Genomic DNA, 23890 nt, shown 5'->3' with positions numbered 1-23890 from the left:
AGCTTCTTCCTTCCCTTCTATCCTTCCATCTATCCCACATTCTCTTTTTTCTCTCTTCAACATCTTTCTTGACTTTTTTTTCCTCTCTCCAGTTCTACTTTGGTAACATCATAAATCACCACCTCCTTTCCCCCAGCTTTGACTTTTCTCACCATATATTTGCTGAGTGTTCCTGTTTCTCTCCTTCCTCATAGGATTGCTCCTCAGAGTGTAATTTCGTACTCCAAAAGAGATGAATGTTTTCAAAAAGCCTGTTTCAGCCCCAGGAGCAAAAGAGAGCTAGTGCTGCTAGAGGTATTTGAAAAGAACTGTCAAGGCTTCTAAATTGAGAAACACTGAAACTATGCAGGAAGAATAAAACACAGCTTGGAGTAAAAGAGGCCACTATAACGAGTTCAGGATCAGGTACAGAGAGCTGTTGTAAATCTAATAAACCTTAGTTTAGTGAGAGTAGAGAGAATCTGTTCCTAAATGAGGACCATTCATGGATTGACTAATTTTCAATGATCGTACCTCAATATTTGATCACAAGACCTGAGTGAAACTGGTGAGACCACATCCCTGTCCATCCACAATACACACTACTCCATACCTCTGGATGCCTCCAATTTGGTTCAGGTGTAGCTGGTGCAGTTTTTGCTCTGGACAGAGAGGTGTCACATCTGGAGGTGTCATCAATGCAAAGCTAAGTTCCTGTCAGTGACTAATTTTAACTAATCATCACATTTTTTATTGCTTCCAGTTCATTTCTGGGTTCCTTTACAATGTCTTGTCCGCACCAATGAACCAAGGTGGCTCTTGCTCCAAGGAGCTCACAGCACACAGACAGGAAGAGGACATCAGTGAGAACTGATGTACAAAGAGATTAAAGGGGGGATTTTCAAAGGGGTCAACACAAATTCCTCCCTTCCCTATCTGCCTGCAGCAGTCTCCTTAAAAACCCTGCCTTCCCAGTCTGTCTGTACCACCCTTCCTGGATTTTTCTTTACAAAAGCCAATAGCCACCATGTTTGTCCTTTTCTGACATCACAACCAACCACCCACCCCAAGTTAAAATCAGTCTCCTAAGTTCTTTCCTTTCCAGAGTTTTTCAAGATTCTTGTCTTTCTTCTCTAGACCAGTAATAGGCATATGCTGAACTGTGAGCTTTAAAACTGATTTACTTCCATACATAAATCTCAGGGCAATTTTCTAAATGCTTCTGGGATGCTTCCATCCATGCTGTCCAGCCCCAAATCCCTTGAATTGATCCCAAACCATGTGGAATCTTTTCTCACAATTTTGAAGTAACCTTGCCATCCTGCTGGCTTCACCACTTTCTTCAAAGGTCCATAACAAACATATCATAACAGTTTTATATCTTCCGCTTAACCTTTGGAGCTGTTTAAGCTTCTCTGAGGTAGAGACTGTCTGATTTATATTCTAACACCTTCCTTAGCCTAAACTAAATGTAATTCTTTCTAAAATGTCCAGCTTTAAATTATGGATTATAGTGCCCAGAGTGTTGCTGCACAACCTCCCACTGAGCTCAGATCAAGCTCACCAAGTGGTTTTTCTTGTATTTCACTCATTTATGTGTCCATTTTAAAATTCTGTTTGTGATATTTAAACACCTTTATAACTTCCATTTTCCCAATAACATTGATTTAGAGGTGAGAAAAGCCCCTGGGCTTGCCCTGTTAAATGTTTTTTCAAGCAAGTTTGTTCCAAGACAATACTGAAGAAAAAATTCAAGGCAAATGAGTGTAACTGCACCTATTTTTTTCAGTCAGATTCTGTGTTCATGGAAACAGCAGTCTTGACAAATGGGAAAGCCAGCATCCTGGCATAGGCATGCCATTAAAAACGCCAGAAAATGGACATTCCCCAGATCAATACCTCTCCCAGGACCTATCAAAGTGTGAGAGGAATGCTCCTCATTAAGGCTATGATGGTAATATGCAGTCTTTTGACTTCTGTGCTGCAGTTATCATTGCATCCATATCGATATCCATTGGCAATGGGCATTTTCACAAGACCTGGGATCAAGAGATCAATCAAGAGAAACCACAAAAGAATCACCAACCAGTGGTAATAGCCTTCACATTCTCCACACCCTAAATTCAAAGAGAAAGTGTAGATGTAAGATGCTAAAAGTCTCTTTGCACTGCAAATCTATCACCAGGCACTATCCAGCCTCCCATGATGGCTGGTACTCAAACCTCAATTTCATTGACATTTTAAAACATCTTTTAATCCTCTGTAAAAAGTCTGTGAAGTGCCTGTCAGAGGAAGCACATCAGTGAGTGCCTGGGATTTGAGACTGAGAGATTTCAGCTAAAGTTAGAAAAACATCTGGAAATTTTCACGGTTTAGAGAAAACCCCATTGAAAGGTTCATAAAATTATTGAAGACATCCAATTCTGTGTCAAACTGAATGAAACACAGGCACATAAACCCAACAAGGTGATTATAAAAAAAAAAATAAATTTGCTCCAGCCATAAACTGATGAGTTAATATCCATGGCCCATTTCTGCAGTGTGTTCCAGCTAAGCAGCCACCCTCTCTGACCTCAACAGGCACAGCAGGCTGCATTCACAGAGCTGATTGCAGAACCAGGGCCCACTGTATTATACCACAGCAGAAAAAATAAAAAGAATCATCCAGTCAAGCAGAAAGCAGACAAAAAACCCTAGTCTATCAAAAGAGAAGGATATGAAAGTTTACCAGACAAAAGCATCCTGCATTTTGTGCCCATATATTTTCTTGTTTTAGCACAACCCTTACTTGCAAAAAGTATTGATTGAGAAAGAAAAAAAGAAAGGAAGAAAAGAGAGGAGTTTGACGCATCCCTGTAGAATTAATTAGTTGTGGAGAGTTTTCACCCCTATTAAAAATTCAAATAAATTAGTTCTCTTAGCCTACCTATAGACCCCGGATGTAATTAGTGTGATAATCAATATATCAGTAGGAAACAGCCACTTAAGTGCAGCCAGTGCAATTGTAGATTTAGGACAAGTGAAAGGGGCGTACTCAACAACAGCAGGGAAGAGTATAAATGCAAATGAAGCTCATAAAAAAGAATGAGTGGTTCTGGCTGTGCAAGCTGCTCAAAATTCATCTAGGTTTTTTTTTTCTGAAACAGTGAAATATTAGGCTGCTGTGAACTACCCATACTTGGCTAACAAACATGAATATGTACCACAGACCTTCATTTGTTTTCTCACTTACTTGAACACTTGTTAAAGTGCTGCTAGCTCTCTACTCTCCACTAATGCACAATAAAAAAAGTTCTAATAAAATGTGCACCTGTCACACTCACATTTTTAGTGTTAAAAATACTCCCCGTTGTGTGTGGAGCACCAGCTGTGCCAGCAGCTTCAGTGCATGACTGACATGCTCAGGGACATCAATGGCTGAAGGTAGTTTGCCTCAGACTTGGCTCTGATATTCTCTCCTTACCATGGGACTTTAAAAAGTGTGAGTGAATCACATAACACCATTTCACAGCAAATTTCATCTTATCAGCCTCTAAGTACAGGAATTGTGTACATACAATGAACTGAAAATAGCTTTATATATTTTATATCATTCTTTAGGCCATGATACTCCTTTAAGGACAGAGGCATCCCACTTCTGAGACCTTTCCTGCCACCAAAAGCCAGGGAAAAATGGACTTTGGGATGATGATGTGATAGGAGTAAATATTACTGTAGTAGAGTTTCATGTTCATTGTCCCACTCATGATGCTTTGGGCTACAAAGAAAGAAAAGAAAAGGGAGAAGATATGAAAAGGAGGAAGATATGACAGAACCAGGTAATAACTGATTGGAATTAGATTATCCATTTCTCTGGGGGGGGATCCTAAAGGCCCACAATTTACATCCCTGACATGAAACATTTTTGTCATATTTGATCTTTAGTCAAATGTAGAGGAATCTTAAACAAAATACCCATCTCGGTCATCAGGGCTTGACTCAGATGTGCGTCACATGAACCTGCAGATAGCAACTAAGGCAGGAAAATACCTTAATTGTTGATCTCAGCCACTAGAAGACCCAAAGCTTCTTGGCTTTCAATATCCTACAATTCTTTATCCAAAAATTAAGTTATTTATTTCCTCTACACAGAATTACTTTCAACTCTGGGTTTCTAATGAATGATTTAATATCCCTTCAGTTTCAATCCCACCCAGGTAGGTTTCAACATTTCTCTTTCACAGGAGTCCTTGTCACTAAGACATGGTTTGAAGTGAACAATTTGGTGTCACACACAACACACAGCATGATTTACAAGAACACACCTTCACATGTCAGGGTCTACCTTAACAAAACAAGTGCTTAATTTTTTGGTCTGTGGGAAAATTCTACCAGAAAAAAAAAAAAAAAATCAAATTAATACAACAAAGCTACCAGATTCATCCATTTGTTCTGGCCTAGCGAAATGAGGACCTGAGGTGGCTCAAGAAATCTGCAACCAAAAACTGCAAGGCTGTCAAATCCTCAAGGCACTTAGCACCAAAGTGCCTCAGACACCCTCTCTTCTATCAATGTGTTATTCTAAGCAGCACAGAAGGGAAGGTCAGAGATGGGAAGCACAATTATTGTTTAGGGCATTCTACCTGTGAATTTACATATTTTCTAAAGTTTTAGAAGTCTTCCCCAAGTATCCAGGATTTTTAAGGTACAACTTTTTTTTAAAAGAGAATGCAGAGATTCTTTAAAATATTCTTTACCCTGCAGTTACTGATAAAGCTTTATCACCTCATGCAAAGCTGAATTATGATTTTGCCTGGAAACACATACATCTACTAGAGAGAAACAGACAATGTGTATTCATATATTTCAAAACAGAGGATTTAACCTCTGAAAAGAGATATCAAAGCGTCGCTGAAGCATGGACCTGCATTCAACATTTTCACATTTGGTTCACAAATATCCAATTAGGTTTCTGTCTGAAACACAGTACCCCAAATTTATAATTAATCATCTGTCAAAGTTACAAGGGCAACAGAGCACCACATTATTTTGAACAGTGATTAAAAAAAAAAGAAAAGATGTCGGGGTTTTATGAGAGAATATCTTAGCTTTGAGCAGCAATATCAGACTCCTCTTGAGTAAAGAGTTAATAAAGAACCATACAATATCTCCATAGCAAACTCAGCAAAGTGTTTACATCAAAATAAAGACACAAGGGACATACAATATTTAATGTAAACTCAAAATGTATTGCTGTAAATGATAAATTATTTTTAAAATATAAACTTTTAGAAAGCAATCCCCATTTTTTATCCAATACCAATATTAAGTAATTAATATTAATATTTGAGGTTTCTTAACACCTCAAATAACTTTAGAAAAATAATTTTTTCCCTCTTTGTTAATTGCAAGTGGCTAATGAATTTTCTTTGTTGGTCTGAGAACATGAGAACCTATGGTAAATTTTAGCAATGTTAATTAACACCTCCATATAAAGGGACAAATGTTTATAACTTCTAAGGATGTGGAAACCCTATCAAACTGAACTAAAGCTCTTTTGTCCTAATTTGGGAAATAATTAGAATGAATCCCCTAGGACTTTTGCTATTCGTCCTACATAAAACCCTATTACTGGTTGATTCCAGAACAAAGATATGTTCCTAGAGATTCCCATAACCCTAATCCATGCATTTCTGTCCCTTGTGGGTACACAGATGCCCATAAAAAATGAAGGTCCCCATCTTTTTAAAGTAGCCTTAATTGATACAACCCAGACAGACTGCAGACAAACACAGCAACATGGCAGCAAAATGACCTCTTTTCCACTTTTCCAGTGGGAAAAAGATTGAGGTTATTTGGCTCAAAGAGTAACTGTAAGGTTAATTTCAGAAAATGGGATTTTGTCTGAAGGCTGAAATGATGCTCTCGGTATCAGCAGCCCCATACTGCTATAATTTGGGACCTTATTCTACTCACTGTGTATTCTCTAAAACAAATCCACTGTACACAAGGATGTTTGCCAGGATTTATTCCCTGGTGGTGTCTGCCTTTACCATTTCCAGTTATTCTAGAAAGGTAACCTCTTTCTTCCTCACATTGGGCAGGTTTAACACAGGACTCATTTTTACACTGTGCTTACATGGGAGCAATCCCACTGAATGAGCCAAGGCCCAGCAAGGAGAGGGGGAAACCTGCTGTGGGAAAGAGGATAGGATCCAGCCCTCAGGAACAAAACCTTATTTGGCATTAAAAACATTCAAATCCACTTTTAGAAGCAAAACATCTCAGCACTAGTCCAAAAGCCTCACTGTAGAGAGAGACAGACTTTACTGCTTCTTGTGCACAACGTAATCACCTCTTAGCCCAGTCTAGCATTTCATACTGAAGCAATATTGAGTAGACAACTGGAAGAGATAATCATGAAATCAGTTACCACCCACAGTTCTTGCTTTTCTTTGATTCTTTGTACAGAGACAAAACATACTCAGACCTGTAGCCAAACTTACACTGGCTGAGACTTTCCCTCAGCAGAAGTTTCAAACCCTGCTGCAGCCCACTTTAAGACACTGCTGCCGCCACATTTTGGGGACAGAAGGGCAAGTCCGAAGGGATGAGGTCCGCCAAGCTGTTGGAGCACAATTATACTGCAGGTCAGATTGTTGTGGGGGTATTTTGTTTGCTGGGTTTTTAAAAATTTGATTTGGGAATATTCAGGCTTTAAAATGCACAGGGACTGGCAACCAGGATGTTTTACTAAAAACAGGATGCAAACACACCTCACTAACACTGACAAAATTTCCCTGACCACATACATAGGCAAAGAGGACCAGAAAGACAAAAAGTGTCTTAGTTTATTGTTTTATTACTCCCTCAATCTATGAAACACAATTTGCTTTACAGGGCATCACTAAAAATGCACCCACCAAGGATTTCAATTTGCTTGAATAATGTAATTATCAATGTTAGCACTTCTTTTCATTGTTTTGACAGACTCAGTTCTGCTGCCATCTCATTTGAGCTTCCTCAAGCCTATGAAGGAATAAGCATTTCTCACCTGCTCTCTTTCCCCAAATTAGGTGCAAAATTTATGGAGACATATACTTTATTGAGACCTTTTTAAAATACAGAAATTATACTAAGAAATTTAGAAAATCTAAAGCCATAAGAATATAAAAAGCAAATCAGCAAAAGGAATGTTTTATATGAGGTTGTTTCCATTCAGGTCTCTTACGTGTCTTGAATCAATACAGGCACATTTTGCAATTTCATTTCTGACATGGAGCATATTCTATGGAAATAAGGCAAAGAAGGATAATCTAAAATTTCTCAGGCAGTTTTCTACCCATTTCTGGAATAGCTGTTTGAAAAAGTGGCCTGAGAACAAGCTCATTAGGATAGCTGGTGCCAAATTCTTGACTGGTACAACACAGATGCTCTACCAGCACATTCCTGCTGGCATTGGTGAAACCACAGCAGTGAGAATTCATGGAGCGGTTATATTTTCCCATCTCTTTGGATTCTTCCCTCCTTGGACCACTCTTTACCTGCTCTCCAGTTAAAGAGAGAGGAGCAACTTTGATACCAGCATTTGCAAACCAAACATTCCCCTCTCTTTTCCTCCTGCGCATTTGTAATTTATGCAATTCTTTGTAATTACATATTAAGAATCAACAACATGCACACCACTGAGCAAGGGACAGGACTCCTGTTCACTGAGAGACAGGAGGGACAGGAATTGGGTTTGTTCTGTATCACAGACCTCTGTGCTCACTGCACAGCCATCCTTCCCCCATCATCTGTCACATCAGGGCCATACAGATTTCCCTCGGCCACAAGGCCTAAGATTGTTCATATCCAGTGCCCTCAGAGCATGGGGTTTTTTTCACTTTTTTGTATAGAGACTAGTCCAGTCTGGGATGGGTTTCTCAGACCAATGAACCTTCAAGGGAAAGCACAGCTTTCACAGCGTACAAGAGAAATGGGAGGGTGAAACAAATTTTCCACTATTATACACAAAGAGTTTAAGCTGCCTTTCAGCTCATCATTTTTCAGACTCAGATAACAGTACAAAATCCATGCACTATCCCTGCAGGGGAACAGGATGTGAGGTCTCTGAGCTAACCAGCCATATAAAAATACAAGGGATCAGCTGGGAAACGAGAACTACTGGATTTACACTCAAATAAAAGGTCTGTGGGAAGAATTAGGCCCAAAGTCTGCAGCAGAGCTATGTGTAAACCCAGCCTTGTGTCTAAGCATCATCTTGCTCCCCAATCTGTTCCACAGAACAGCCCTTCACACAGTGGGCTCTTGAACAGTTAAATCAGAGATTTAACCTGGCACAAAATTATACCTGGAGGACTTATTGAATGGAGGATATTACCAATATCACATCTGTCACAGATGAAAAGCTACATATATATGGATGAGAACTGTGTAATCCATTCATTGTTTTATAGACCTGGAACTCCCCAGAGAAGAGCACAACATCTGCATCTCATCCCCAAGAGTGGAATTTTGCATTTAGATGTCTGAGCTGGCTGAATGTGTAAAAGCATAGCCAGCTCCCAGGAGACCACACTTCTGAGGAGACTCCTCTGCCTTGCTGAGTCCAACATGGGTGTGGAGAATCTTGCACTCATAAAACAGGTGACAGCAGCACCTGTCTGCAGTGCTGCACTTCTACCCACCCCTGAGACACAGCACAGAAAGATTCCAGAAGATCCCACAGAAAGATTTAGGGAAACCAAGTCCTTTCAGTTAATAGGAACAACAGACACATCAGCCCCATAGATCCAGCTGTGGTTTGCAGAACTGATGGAGCTGTGCACAAACTGCTCCCTTTTTAAGGTTAAATGGATGCAGAACTGAGCCCTGAAGTATTTACATGCACAAGGGCTCAGGGCACATGAGGATGCCCAGTGTTTCCCCCAGGACCATGCTCCATCCCAAGGCTCCAGCTGGAAACTTGCTGACACTGATGCTATTCCTTCTGGGTCTAGAGTTCACTGCTTTGCTTTGGGACATGCAAAATTGCTTCTACCTCTTCTCTGCATTTTTCCAATGGAAACAAAAGATTAGCAAATAAGAAAACAATTAAATTAATAATTTGACATTGAGCTTTAAGCAGTGTCTTACACTTTTGCACAAGAAAGAAATACAAGAGCCAGGTTGTATCTCCTGCTGCTTTAGCTGGTATATGGGCTATTATGCTGCTGGTTGGTCCTGTGTAAATAAAGGTCTCTTTCACATGCAGAAGGCTAAACAGTCAAGGTGACTCTATCCAAAGTTCCTGTCTCAACTATCACAGAAATATGCCACACAAACTCCCATAGGCAAGGACTTACCTGAAAATGAAAAATATCTACTAACATGTACAAAATAACATGCCAGAGCATCCTGTTTCCTGCTCTTTTCTAAAAACTGGATGGAGTTTGGATTCAGTTTGGTATTAAAAATACCATTCCATCTCCAGCCAAGAGCTAAGGGAGCTCTGACAGGGACTCCTGCAATCCTCAAATGACCCCACCATGCAGCTGCCTCCTCAGCTCCTAAAAGCCTCTCAGAATCCACAGTAAAATGAAAGCTAAAGCCACCATAAAGGAGTAAAACTGACTTTCTGAAGACAGATATTTTGTTTCAAATGAAAAACTTCATTTTCATAGAAGTTATTCAGAAGTGTGAGGGTGGTTGTACTTAGGTTTGGCTTTGTTTTAGTTGAGTGGGAGTTTTTAAACTTTCTGACAGCAATTAGACATTTTTCATAGAAACAGTTAAATTTATATTTTATTATTATTGATAATTTAATGGAATAATATGTCCATTATTTCAAACCAGCTTTAATTTTCCCATATAACCAGTTCTTCAGGATGTACAGTGCTTTTTTGTTTTCCCCCTATTATAATTCTATGGCCCAAAACTTCCTTGGTGTGAAGCACAGATGACACTCAAAATAAGCAGATCCATTTAGAAATACTAGCCCAGTATTAATGCTTGCCACTTTCTACTTGCTCCTCCTGCATATTCCCAGCCAGTTTACTGTTAACAAAGGTCATGGACTCACTTCATGTTAGTACTGCTGAGGTCATTTTTATTATTCAGTTTATGATTTCAGTCTCATTCCTGCTGACTACAGACTTGATTCCTGGAGACATTTCAGGCTGAAGAGAAAGAGAGGAAATTATCTTTAAAAGACCTTCAGTCCTACCCTTTTTAATTTCCCTGGAATTCAGATGTGTGTGTTCTGCTCACACATAGGAATGAAATTCCTAAATGCAAATACATTGGTAATATGTACAATATGATCTGGCTTTCAGGAGGATTCTTCTGTGAGAAATAATATGCAGCACATAACTGATGAGTTGGGGGGTTTTTTCCCATCATTTTTTAGGAAAAAAAAGAACTTTGAAAACCATTTAAGCCTTTAAATGTGCACACTGCTATATCTAACTAATCTACTCTAAAATGCAAGTGTGAAATAACTGATGTATGAAGGCCTGTTTTTTCCTAGCAATTTATAATATCTTAATATTTATAACAGCCTAACAAATGAAGTTTATTTTTAATTAATTTGTGTCTAATTATCAGAAGGAAAAGCTTACTATGTAACTGTAATATCTGCAGCCTACATGCAAATTTTGAAGCTCTGCTGAAGATAATGCGTCAAGGGGCTTGCTATTATTTTTTAAAGCAGCAATAGTTAGACACCATTCAATTCAAAGGTAAGTTTTACATATTTATCTTTTGCTTACAGGCATGCCTCAGATAGGATTAGGAAGGCATACTATGAAATATAAATGGGGAAAATTTAACAGAATCCAAAAATAGGAGTCCGAGATAATGTTTTTGTTAATGAATTCTGGATGGGTTCTTTTTTGCATCCATTGCAAAGCCAAGGAAGAAAGATTTCACAGTACAAAAGTTAATATGCTCAAAGATTTCCCAATATGCATTTTCAGTTCTCTCATCAGAATAACTTCTGGCTATTCAAAAAATACAGGGATAAAGAGGATAGAGGGAATGTATTAACAAAGAAGAGAAGACCAAAGCTGGTTACCTCAGTCCCAGTAATATTACCACATAATTATTACTTTATAGATTTCCCAGTAAAATTCACTTAACTAGTTTTCTGGGTTTTATAGCTAAATGAATTGCTTAATCCATTTCAGAGGAAAAACCTTATGCTGGTGAGTTTATGTTAAAGATGTCATAACCCCTTGGGTGCCGCTCGCTAACCGCCCGTTCACGACTTCTGTCCCTGGAGACCACAGCACAGACATCAAAGGCACAGCTGGATAAACCATATAGATTGGATCCCGAGCAAGAATTATCATAAACACCATGAAGCCCCAAAGAATGTGGAAGGAATGATCATTTGGGCCCGGAGAGTTATTAAAATTCCTCCAGTCTGTCTGCCCACGGAGGCATGCGACATTTACCCACGGAGCGCTCACGGCCTGAAGCTCGGGGAGGGGATTTCATAACAGCCATTCCACAGCAAGGAGAGGCCAGGCCCTGCTCTGGCTTAGCTCTCACGAAATCTTGCAGTCCTAAGTGGGATTTCATGGCATGTGCAATCACACCACAATCACAGTGAGTGAATAAATCTGGCCTTTCCAAGATCTGGCAGATGGTGGAGAACTGACCTTTGATTATTCGCCCTGCCGCTTTTCCCACTGATGGACTGCTTATTGCTCATGGATTTCTTTAGAGTCCTCAGGGAATTTCCCAAACCTGGGCCAAAAGAGATAGAAACATTTTTTGTGATTATTCTTACAACATAAAAGACACACTTTTCCTGGTTTCCAGTCAGCGCTAAGAGCAATTTTCTTGGAGCAAGAGCAGGGGAAGCTGTATTAATGAGAATGTTCTTAAGGATGCTTCTAAGAGTTAATAGCATGTGCAGTAAAACATTTCAGTGAGTATCTCTGTTTATCAGGGCTGACAGTAAGTTTTTAAGAAAATCATTTACATTAGCACAAAATTTAATTCTACTGAAAAATTATAATAATAGATTAAAAATCTGCTGCTTTCTATCCCTACTAATATTATCCTGGCAGCATGCAACAAGTTAAATGTTAATTTATCAAAGCTCTTTAATAAAAGGGTAAAAATCCTCTCAGCTCCATATATAAATACACTGATTAACCTTGACTTGACTAAAACCTGCTTTTCTTATTCCTAAGTGATCCCTCTATTTTATTCATCCTAACTGTGCAGGCAATGCAAGCTGAATTAAGTCTTTTCCAGTGTACAGAAACTGTAAAATACTAGTTTTCTTGGATACTAATGTATATTAATGACCAGCCCCTTCTCCCTGCACTCACACTGTGCTCCATGCAAAATGAGATACTGCTAATAAATTGATTTTCAGCCTCTTCTCTGTGGGCCTTTGGGAACTAGCCTGTGGGCTATTTCTAAGAAGTCTCATGAAAAGTGCCTAAAGAAAGCGAGGTCAAGCTGGTGCTAAACTAAGCCACATACCGGAAAATACCAAACCTTTCTTAAAGAAAATTAGATACTTTTAAAACCAGTCAGAAAAAACATTTTCTTAAAGATATTTCTCAAAAAAAGACAGCAAAGAAGAATACAGGTGCCAGACACCATAATGAAACGAAACCTCTGCAAATGAAACCTCTTCTGTCAAAACAAATTATTGTATCACATAGAAAACCAGAAGAAAGCTAGATGTTACTGCTCAGGAAGGCACTCCTGAGAGTCTCCAGTATCTCCAGTTCTCTGCTCAGTAGACAAAGACCCACAGGAATGCCACGAGTGCCTGCCTGTCTGCTCCTCTCCAAGTAGGAAGGCTAATCACATGCTGCCAGCTGACTGACTATGGAAATCACTTGATTTCTGAGTTCCAAAAGGTCCACAAATATGCTTTGGAACATGCCCTGACAAAATATACAAATGTCCCAAACAGATTAAACAATAATTAATCTTAAGATGGGGACACCCACCTCTCCTAGATAAAGACACCACCCTATTTTGTTGGTCTTAGTCACTGGCTCCCAATGTTACTTATCTCACCCAAGTAGGAAGGAACTGTGAGGAAAGGGTGTATCACTGGATTGCTCAACAGGATTACCACCTCTCCCATTTCCCCTTCAGTCAATGCCTGCTCTTTTCCCTTCAAATACTTGGAAGGGAGAATGTCTTGTTTTCAGACCATTGCAGCTTCCAAGGATCATTCCTGGAACTTGAAGAAATGTGACCTCAGTCCACAAGAGAGCTTGTAAGGCAACTCAATTCCTTGCTGCTCACTAGTCTCTTCCTCTTTATTTTAACAAGGTAGTAAAACAGAAAGAATTCTGTATTTCTTCTTTTTTTTAGATATAGTTATGGCTTCTGGAATTAAAAAAAAAAAAACAAAGTAGATTTTTCTAGAAAAACAAGAATATTGTCTAACAGCTAAAAGGGTTTGTGAATTTGAGCCAAATTTTGGATTTTCTCAAACAATATTTTCTGGTGACACTGTCGCTTGCCAAAAGAAATCCTCTATGATCTGGCTCCTGTTTTCCAAGTCAGAGCTAGTAGCCATCGGTCAAATAATCAAATATATCTGTAGGTTAGAAAACTATTCGTTGAACCATGTGGACATGCACTGTAATATTCTTCTCAACACACAGTGGTGGAAAAGTGGTAAGACTTTTTCTTAACACAGAGATTACTATAGAACATCTGCAAAAGAGCCTGATTCTTACAAGTTTTCTATTTGACTTAAGCACCAAAAATCCGGTGTCATTTTTGACTAAGGCTTCTAAATATCTGAGGGCTTTTAAACTCCCTTTTCACTACTGATGCTATAATTGCCTATTTTTCCTCAACACCTTTAGCATGGCTGTGCACTGCCATGCTTGTATTGGTCTAGGGAATTAGGGACAACCACTTCAGAAACTGCAGCCAAGAGTTACACTTCCTAAATCCATATGTGACTGCCCAAATAAATGCTTTGCTTTCCAAAAGCCAGAAGCACCTGAACAGCTCCCAGTCATTTCCAAGGCAGCTGCTGGATGCTCAGTATTTTGGTATATCATTCCAACTACTGCAAAGCTGTAAACAAAATCTGCAAAACTTGGCCTTCAGGTGGTTATTTACAGCATTTATCTCAACTGGTAAGTGCATTAAATCCATTTGCTCTCTTCCTCTGAGACTGCATTGAAGCAGGAGAAAGCGAGTTTAAGATAATTGAAATACATAAATTATAAAAATGCCATTTGTGATAAAGAACCCTGTGTGTAAAAGATGCTGATGCTGTAGGGAGCAGCAGTGGGCTTGGCCTGCCTGGGGACATCTATTTGTATTTGTGAGGGTCAGGATGCCAGAGACCTCAACACTGCAAAAAGAAGGAAGTTAATATCACACACGCATGCAAGCTGCCTGCCCCATGCCAGTACAAGCAGAATCTTCCCTGCTTGTACTCTGCCTCTCCTGCCCACCCCCAATGCCTGTTTCCCATCTGACATCCTCTCTTCCCCAGCCTGCAGCCACAGCAGCTTTGTTTCCTCCAGTGACAGTCTCCACTCAGCTCAAGCCATCTTTGCTGAGCAATGGATCCCAAGGCACTGGAGAGCAGAGAGGCTGGAGCAGCCAGGAAAACAGCTCTTGAAACTGTGGGCAGATGAATCACAGGACTCACTGCAATGCTAATAGAGGAGGGAAAGCATGTTTATACTGACCCATTTCTATATACTGCCCAGGGGCTGTTGCTGAAAACAGCTAGATAGCACAGTGGTGGAAACTGCAGTTAACTGAGTCTATTTTGGTGCTTGTTTATGCTCTGTGATTTGTTTTGAAAGATCTAATACATAAATATAAAACTATCCATCCAATCTACACAATTATGTGTTTGTTAAACTGCCCTCCAACCACCACGGTTTCATCTTGCCTTCAATCCCCCACAGAAAAGCAACCAAGAAGAAGCAAAACTACCTGGATTTCAGCAGGGCTCCCAAAGAGCCAGTGATGCAACCAGAAAGCTCCCAGAGGCCAGACTTTAGGGAATTAACCTCTTTGCAACATGCCATTTTCTTGCTGTTCTGCAGCTTTCATCTGACAGGAAGATGAGGAGCTCAGCCAGGTGATTTAGGGAAATTAAATCTCCAAGCTGCAAGACAAAGCAGAGACACCTGAACCCAAGAAAAGCAGCCTTCTTAGCTGGAGCTCAGGGATGTTTCTCAATTTCAGCTCCATTAACATGCTGGGAGTTCCAAGCCATGGCAGCTGGCCCCTCTAAAGCTCAGCTGATGTACAAACAGAAATCAGTCGTTTATCCTTATACCAACCCTGGCACTACAGGGTCCTTCTTCAAAACCAAGGTTTTCCAACCTAATGTAGTAATAGAACACATTTGTCCCATTCCTTCTCTATTGGGGATTCCTATTTTATTACAAGGTGCTGTTTTGACCACCATACATTATGTACTGTCAGATAGCCTCTCAGGTTTCCTTTTGCTTTCAACAGTCCCAGTGGGAATTTCTATAAGCCTTAAATGAAAGAGGCACTTTTCTGAGACTACAAAACTGCTTAATGTCGGCTACTTCTCGCTACCAACAGCATCATTAACTTCTCTCTTTCTCAAAGCAACTTTCTGACAGATACTTCTGTTCTTGTAAAGACCTCAATTTCCACTTCTACTAGAAGTCACTGGAATGAAATTGTGACACTCTGTATGAAATTTCCAGTTTGCAGCTTATGTGGTGCATTTCAATCAAGCTTTGTATTAGGTTTTGGCTTTCAGGTGCCATATATATCCCTGCAGGTGTATGTCAACCCATTTTCCTTTAGTCTGTACCATATGTTCAAATGATCTTTATATTATTGATGGTGCTTCTTTAAATCAATGGAGTACTCAAAATAATCCATCTTCTTATTTTTCTGGCAAGCCAGGTGTTATTCCAGATCTTCATACTTTTAGTGTTTGCCTCCACGTATAGCATCTATCAGAGTTTTTTATAACTCAAACCAAGGGGGTTTTTGAAGGGGAAATATAATAACTAAAACTACTAGCTGGTGCCTGAAGAACATCAATAACAACATTTAGTCTACAAGAATGTTTCCATGCAAGACAGATTTCAGAGGCCCTGACTCTTTCTAAATCTAAAAGGCTAAACAGTGTTGATTTTGTCCAGTTCTCCATGAATTAATGTTTTCCACATGTACTCAATTCATGCCTTTTTGTTAATAACATTTATCTCTTTCCCAAAGTAATAATTTTGTATAATAGAATTTTGAAGTATCTCTGACCAAGATTACTCTCTGTAATACATTTTTATCAAGCCCACTGTTTTTTATCGGCGCTAAAATCTATTGAGGTTGTGACCTGTTATATTCTTTCCATTATTCTTATGCATATTTTTATAATGACCTCATGGGATTACAGTAATTTATTATTTATGAAACTCCCAGCCACTTCCCTCTATCAACTGCAGATTCTGCCGTCTCAAGCAGCAGAAAGCTTACTGGAGGCAGACTTTCCCAGCTCTTGTGCTTAAAACCTTTTTTTTTTGGCTCATAGTGAAGAAAATTAACTTATGCTTAAGGCTTTGTGCAGGCTTGCTGCTTCACTCCAAAGAAAGCTCCTTAATTTATACCTCCTGAGGTAAGTTACAGACATTCAAATGCTAAGGACTATTGACTGCCTCTAATACCAGCTGTCTAATTCTGTTTTAGAGTTAAGATTTCTTCTTTGTTCACCTGTTATTTACCTCTGTAGAAGTGCAGACAGTCTGCTACCTATTCTTAAACTAGAAACTCTACTGGCTTCATTTGATAATGCAAATCCCGTACACAAACCTTTCTCCCTGCCCCAAATCCATCTTCTGAGTGAGAAAAGCAGTTTTCTGTGTGTAGGCAATGACCAAATAACAATCACATGGAAATCTCTCAAGGCTTATATTTAAAAGTCCAGTTTATAAACAATAGAAATTAATCATAAATGCAATCAAAGTTTCTATTGGAAACACGTTTTTTCTTAATGAAACTGGCACTGCTTTAAAACCAACCAAGTTTTGCCCTTACATTTCAAGCACAGGCAACAAAATATTCTGCATTATTAGTACCTACACATGAGCTCATGGTTTGTGCTGTATTTCAATGTGACCTGGAATTAGTCCTAATGGACTAATTGGTCCTAATGACCTTGGTGAGGGACAATCCCCAGTGTCCTGGTCACTATGCACATGTAACTCCCTATCAGCCATTTGGGTATGGTGGTGGTTTGAGAGCCATACCTGAAACCAAAAGACTGTAAACAACCATAACAGTACTTTGGAACCAGACACAAATGCTCTCCAGCTGAATCCAACAACAACCCTGTCTTCCCCAACCTGAATAAAATGCCTTTGTAACCAGAAAGAACTCTTTCTATGCTTATCAAAATGTGTCTCTGTTGTCTTATATATCAAGAGTTCTATTATCATTATAGTGCAAGGATTCCATATCACCACAGCTGCATACCCCCTCAATGTTTCCTGCAAGCAGCTCCTCTAAGCACTTACTCTTCCTGATCCTTGCAATAGGACTCCAGATGCCACCAATCCACTCTTTTATACCACTTGTTCTTATTGGCTACAGGTGTGGCCTGTTAAAATCAGGCCTGCTCCTAATCTTTGGTAATTGGTTCAGCTGCACCTCCTTGGGGGATAAGATTACATTCTATACCACCTTCATTTACCCATACTGTATCCCCCTACATGTCTTCTACTAAGACTTTCCACATCTGTCTTATACTCTATGCCAAAGTTGAGCCCATTGTCTAAAATGTACAACAAAGCCAGCCCACTGCTTTCTCAGAATCCCCAACTCCTCAGTATCCTATAGATATTGTTCACAAATTTTTCAGTGTTCAGACCATCTCTGGGTGCTAATCCCTCCTTTGCCTTGCATTTACACACACAGCAAAACAGACAGCTCCATTCTGTGGTATTCACATAGCCTCTGAACAGAGAGAAGCTGTGAGACAAGCAGAGAAGGAAAACACAATTCTTATCTCACTTGCTGTGCCTGTGTTGTGCTAAAGTAGAATGAAATATGGAGATTGTATACCCAAAGTGAGGATGTTTTGTTCCCTTGGTCTATCAGGGCCAAGAAATGTGTGTATGTCAGACTGTCACAGGACAGTCATGAGAGAATCAGAGATGAGTGCAGTGTGAGCAGTTCTGAGCAAGAGTGAGTGCATGGCAGATTCAGTTTAGATGAAATATACATAGTATAGTATAATAAAGTAATTCATTAGCCTTCTGATGGAGTCAGATGCATCATTCTCTCTCCCCTTCATCAGAGTCACTTTTGATTTACAATACCATTCTGGAGTGTGAAGCTATGTACTGCACCATTATAAATTGCACTAACCAAGAGCTTCACAGGAATAACAAAAACACTGAGTTGTGGGGTGATCCTCCTAGTGCTCACTTCTGTGAGATGCCCCATTTCCAAGCTGCCTGCCCCTCAAGCAGCTCTGTGCAGTGGATTTGCAGCCCTGGCACGCTTGAGCAGCCCTTTGAGTGCCACAGAGGCCTCGGTGGCTCTGCAGAGCCACGGGCGGGTGACGGGCAAGCGCCACCCCGGAGCTGACACCTGTGCAGTGGAGGTTTGCAGAGTGCCTGACACCTCAGGAGGCTGGGGCTCGTTTCCCTTTCAACTCCTCACTCACCCTGACAGCAGCTCGTGTCGAGTTTTGTGTTTTGGCAGGCCCAATAAAATCCCCTCTCTCTCACTGTGAGATTCCAGGCTCTGCTCCTGCTCATCCTGCTCTCCTCTCTCTGTGACACTGTCCCACACCAGGGCAATGACTGGCTCTGGGTGGGACACATTTAATTCCTCATCAACCAGTGTGTGGCAATATCACTCCTGCCACTGCTGCAGCCTCCTCTGCCTCTCCTCTGTAACAGAAGCAGCTCAGGGGCCTCCAGCTCATTTCATTCCCACCTTTTAATTAGTTCAGACATTTTCCAGGGGTGATTTTTGTATTATTTTAGGGACATCTTTCTAGCCAGTTCATTTTGGCTTCTGTTAGAGGCAGAACATACCTGAGAAGAGTGTCAGAAATGTGACATATTTGCAGACCTCTTTTTGCCACTATTTCTGCCTCCCCTCCCAGTATTTTCACTGGATATTAATAATCCAGAGCATGAACTCATCTGTGTGAATGGTGTTATACAGTGTACATTTTAACTCCAATGAAACCTGTTTTATCAGTTGAGGCCAATGGGACTTGAATTCTAGTGTGTCAGGGAAATACAGCTTCTCCTGAATTAAAGGGATTGATCAGCCCTCTTCCAAGCACAGAAGGGAGGACAGCTGCCATTGCGAAATGATGAAATCTGAGTTTTCTGAAGCTTGTATTTACTGTTGCACCTTGTCTGGTTTACCTCTGCCCTGCATCTCAGTCATCATAATTTTGCAGTAATAAACCAGTCAGCAGTGGCAGGCCTCATGCTGTGGCTGCAGGGGATTTGTTTTAAATAGCAGTAGTGTGCTTCCTTGTGTTTTCACTTTCTTAATTCTTTTCTCTTTTTTTCCCCGAGAATAACCAGATTTAGCTGTCACTGCCAGTTCCCAGCAGCAGCTCAGGTGCTCTCATCAGCTCTGCCTGTCTGCCCAGAAAGCCACAAATTGCCACAGACAGCCCCCAGCAGCCACCTCAGACCACACTTTTCTCTACAGTTGATGTGCACTGCCCTCAGGATTTGTTTTCTTATGAATCCACTTCAGCAAAGAGAAACATCTTTCTCTATCATAATGAGGCATACTGATGCATCAGCATTTCTGCGTTGATATGAGAGAAAAGAAGGAAAAAAAAATCCCAGTGACATTTAAAACAGTGGTAGGAAAAGCAAATATCAGTGTTACCATTTGCTTAACAGTTATTTGCTTGATGGGATGGATCTATTGCTTTCCCTAGGAGAGGAAGAGCATAATTTGATTATTTCTTCCTTTTTTTTAATATTAATTGAGCTTTTTCTCACATTCATTTCTTAATGCTCATAATTTAAAGTCATTGTTTTATAAGAGGGTGTCTATCTATTTTTTTTATGAAAACAGTCATCCTCTCTAAATATAGTGGGCAATGAGAGGTTACAGGATTTCGGGGTGAGGAAGCACTCATGGACTAAAAAACAAACAGAACCCCAAAAAAGAACATTAAAGCTTATCAAAATAAGCTTACAGAAAAATAAGTTCATGGCCTAATCCCTCCTTGTTATGACTTGCTTTAACCCCATACATATCTAAAGAGCTATGCATTCTCTTCAGCAGACAAAGATCTGTCATAAATATGATATTTACATAAAATCTCATCTTGTGAGACAATAATGAGCAGTGATTGTTCAGATAGAAGGCAACAAAAGTGTGTAAGATATTTTGGAGTAGTGAATGTGTTGCTTTCTACTGGGTTCTAACTTCCTGCAGGGTCAAATTGTTATGCTAACTTCCTTCCAACCTTTATTAAATAATACTCAGGATGTGAGGTTTCCCCATGCTGCTTGAATCTTTCTAAAAAGAAGTGAATTCAAGAGCAATACACCTGAGGAGAGGGGGATGTTCATTAGCTCTTTCACCTTATGCAGATATAAAACAGAGAGGATCAACCCAATCAGTTCCAGTCTAACCAGGGTTGTGTGGATTTTTCAAATTCTCTCTGTTTCCCCCAAAAATATTTCTTTTCCCCTCACCATCTGTGCAGTTCTGAAAGCAAGATTTTATTAGCTTTTTCTGTGGCAGCTATTCCTCCCAAAACATTAAATTTACCCTTGCATTGAGGGTGTTTCTCCCTCTGCTCACTCTCTTGGTTCATGTAGATTCTACTCAAAGTCAAACATTTTCTCTATTAAAATCAGCTGAGTGCCTGTTGTCTGAGACTTTCCCTCCATTTCAAGGCAGTCCACTTAATGTAAATTTGTTTAGAAGTGATGAGGTTAAGTTCTGAAATTACATGCCAGAACTTGCTTCCTTGCTTCTTTTTCTGAACCGTACCACTTGCAACCTTATTTCCACCACCTTTTCTATTGAATAGTCTAAAAGACAAACTTTCTCCTTAGGAAGCACCATAAACACCGTTTTGCTAACCCAGATGCACAAGAGCCACCAGAGATAGCTGCATTCTGGGAAAGAAAAAGAGGGCTGGTCTGTTTGTAACCACTCACTCCGTTTTTAACCCAGGCTCCTGCAGCTCTCCTGCCCTGCCTCACCAAGTTCCAGGCATGCAGTGCAAAGTGCAGAGCTGCAACCTTACCACAGCAAGGGGGGGTTTTTAAACTCCAGCTCGACCCATTTCAGGATATTTAAAGCTAAACCCATAGGTATCCACAAGGACAGGCACATGGTTGTTTTTCAGAGACCACCCATCTGCCAAATTGCATCTAAATGGCACAATTCTAATTTTGTTTGCTCAATATTTCCCTATCATTACAGAGAGTTTAAAAAAAAATACTGTAAGGAAAAATATTTTCACTCTAAAACAGATATATTTGCAGAAATTAGGGAAGCATGAAAAGGGCACTGTAGAACCACTGAAGTCAGTAAGAGTATTTCTGCTGACGTCAATGAGGCTTTGGATTAGATTCTAACTTTTTGGGTGGATTTTTTGTTGACAAATCTTCATTCATCTATAGCAGGAACAGACCATGACACAAACAAGAATCTGGGCAGAGAAAATGTATTTGTATAAAAGCATTAGGACAAATGTTCAGACTGCATAAATTGGATCAGCTGGGTGAAATGTGACATTTGCATGGACAGAGACATATGGCTTTTCTTATAAGAAGGGCTGAAAAAAGGCCCAGATGAAAAGATGTGCTTTTAGCATTTCCTGTGACATCTACAGTACATAATGTTACAGCATAGGGAGAAAAAATAAAGGATGCTGTCAGCACCAGCATGGAGTCATTCGAAGTTTTCACTGACATTTATGGTTTAACAGAACTTTTTCTTTTGCTCTTTTCCTGCCAGCTCAAAGCTCTGTATGTGCAGTCAAAGCAGAGTAATCAACAGGTTAACCTGCAGCATGGGGGCTTTCAAAAAGACAATTGTATGCCCCTGTCTGGAAGGTTACAGCAATCTTATTCTCCAGGACTAACATTTCATTGCTGGCTCAGCTGTCTGATTTTCAGTGGAATGACACCTCCAGGCACCTGCAGACACTCAGCTGTAAACAAAATGATAAAGGACAGCAGAGTCCAACTTTTTGACAGCTCTGGAATAGTGTGTCATGTCATGTAACTTATCTTGATGCAATATATAGGAGCGTGTATAATGCTGTTATCTCTCTGTGAAAGCAGGTGCTCAGAAACACAACTTTTGGAGATCCTAGGGCTGCAAATGGAAAACAACTACTCTGAAGTGCATGGAGTAACTCAAGTACTAAACCTGTAGTTACTGGCAGCAAGCAGCTTTCCTTCTTATCAGTCAGAACTCCCTCTTTTATTACTGGCCTTTGGTTAAGGCAAGACATTTCTGAGACAAAAAATATGTGTAAAATAAGAGCTACATACACCAAGCTTTCTGCTTTTCTTTTCTGCAAAGAATTTAATGGTCAGCAATGCAATGAAAAGGTAAGCCTCTTTTTAAAAAAACCTGTCCCACCCACACAAGTATGAGGGTTTCAGTTATGAACCTGGAGCTGCAGGTTGTTTCTCTTCCTTCTCCCCACAGGACAGAGGTAAGGTCAGTATTTGAGCCCTTGCACATTCATCCCCGCCCATGAGAGATCAGAAGGCTCTTCTGGAAATTAAGAAGACAGGAATAGAGGAGATCAGTCAAACTCTTTCTGAACAAGTCTTGTTACCACTGGAAATTTGCTGAGAATGGAAGTTTACTGCTCATGGAATTGCTATGAATATCAGAAAGTAATGAGAGTAACCTTAATCCAGACCATTCTCACTAACTCACTGCATCTGTCTTCAACTTAAATATCTTTAGTTTTAGCTCAGATATCTGGCTTGAGGACTTAAAGAATGAAGCAAATTTTTTCTTTTTTAAATAGAGAGGCATTAGAAAGGGAAGTTCTCACTCCTAATATACCAAGTAAAATTAAAAATCTGAGCAGAAGGTGAGATGACTTCTAAAATCAAAATCTAAAAAACAAGCTATTTTTTTGGCTACTAAAGCCCAACATGAAATTTGTAGATAGGGCTTCTCAGCTGATGACTAGACTTCCATCAGACTCTTCCCACTTGAAATCAAGACAATGAACTGTATAAGAGTTCATCTTCTCCGGGGAATTTGCTCCAGAACTTGCTAGAGTTAGTGCCAATGAGCCTACAGATTTAGCCTTTATCCCCAGTTACTTCAAACTGAAATGAGAGACTAAAGATGGAACAAATCAAAACTTGTTGCACCATGTTATTTGCAGAATTATCTGCTATTCTCCTGTAATAATCAACTGTGTTGCCACTGGCTGCAAGTTCACAGGCACTGCTTTTCATTCCCCACTCAATTCCAGTCTTGACAGTAACAACAGAGTAAGCCGAGTCTAAACACTGGTTGCTGGAATCAAGGCATGTGGCTTGCAGGATATTGGTACTACAGGCACTGATCTGTGGGAAGATAAAAGTGACCCAGCCACACAGGCTTTGGTGTGTCAGCACCTGTGCAAATTGAAACCTGTGCAATTAGCACAGCTTTCCACATCACAGCTGCTCACACCTGGGCAGTGCCTCTTCCCAGTCTGGTTTCAAGTAGGAGTTCAGGGCCAGGTTGAATGGGGCCCTGGCCAAGCTGTCTTGTGGGTGGCATCCCTGCCTGTGACAGGGGGTTGAAATGATGTTGTCTTTAAGGTCCCTTCCAACCCAAACCATTCTGTGATTCTGTGCTGCTCCCAGAGTTAGGCTGGAAAGTGCACAGTGCCAGGAGCATTTTCACTGGCAAGCCATGGGAACAACCCTGTACCCCAGACAGGTGAAAAGGAAGATCCCCTCCAGCATCCCCATGC

The 23890-nt window shown here is 40.2% G+C and overlaps 1 long non-coding RNA gene across 1 annotated transcript; it reads right to left on the bottom strand.

Annotated features, from left to right (window-relative positions):
- Window positions 1–8694: 8694 nt before the first annotated feature.
- Window positions 8695–17465, bottom strand: LOC132074961 (uncharacterized). Its single transcript, XR_009418683.1, has 4 exons — window positions 17419–17465; window positions 14893–15067; window positions 11604–11691; window positions 8695–9008 (listed from the first exon to the last, which is right to left on the bottom strand). It is a non-coding gene; the product is annotated as an uncharacterized LOC132074961 (long non-coding RNA).
- Window positions 17466–23890: the final 6425 nt, after the last annotated feature.

This window comes from Ammospiza nelsoni, chromosome 6, assembly GCF_027579445.1.
Source record: "Ammospiza nelsoni isolate bAmmNel1 chromosome 6, bAmmNel1.pri, whole genome shotgun sequence".
Lineage (NCBI taxonomy): Eukaryota > Metazoa > Chordata > Aves > Passeriformes > Passerellidae > Ammospiza > Ammospiza nelsoni.
The sequence above is the reverse complement of the archived record's forward strand: the minus strand, read 5'-3'. Positions and strand labels throughout refer to the sequence as shown.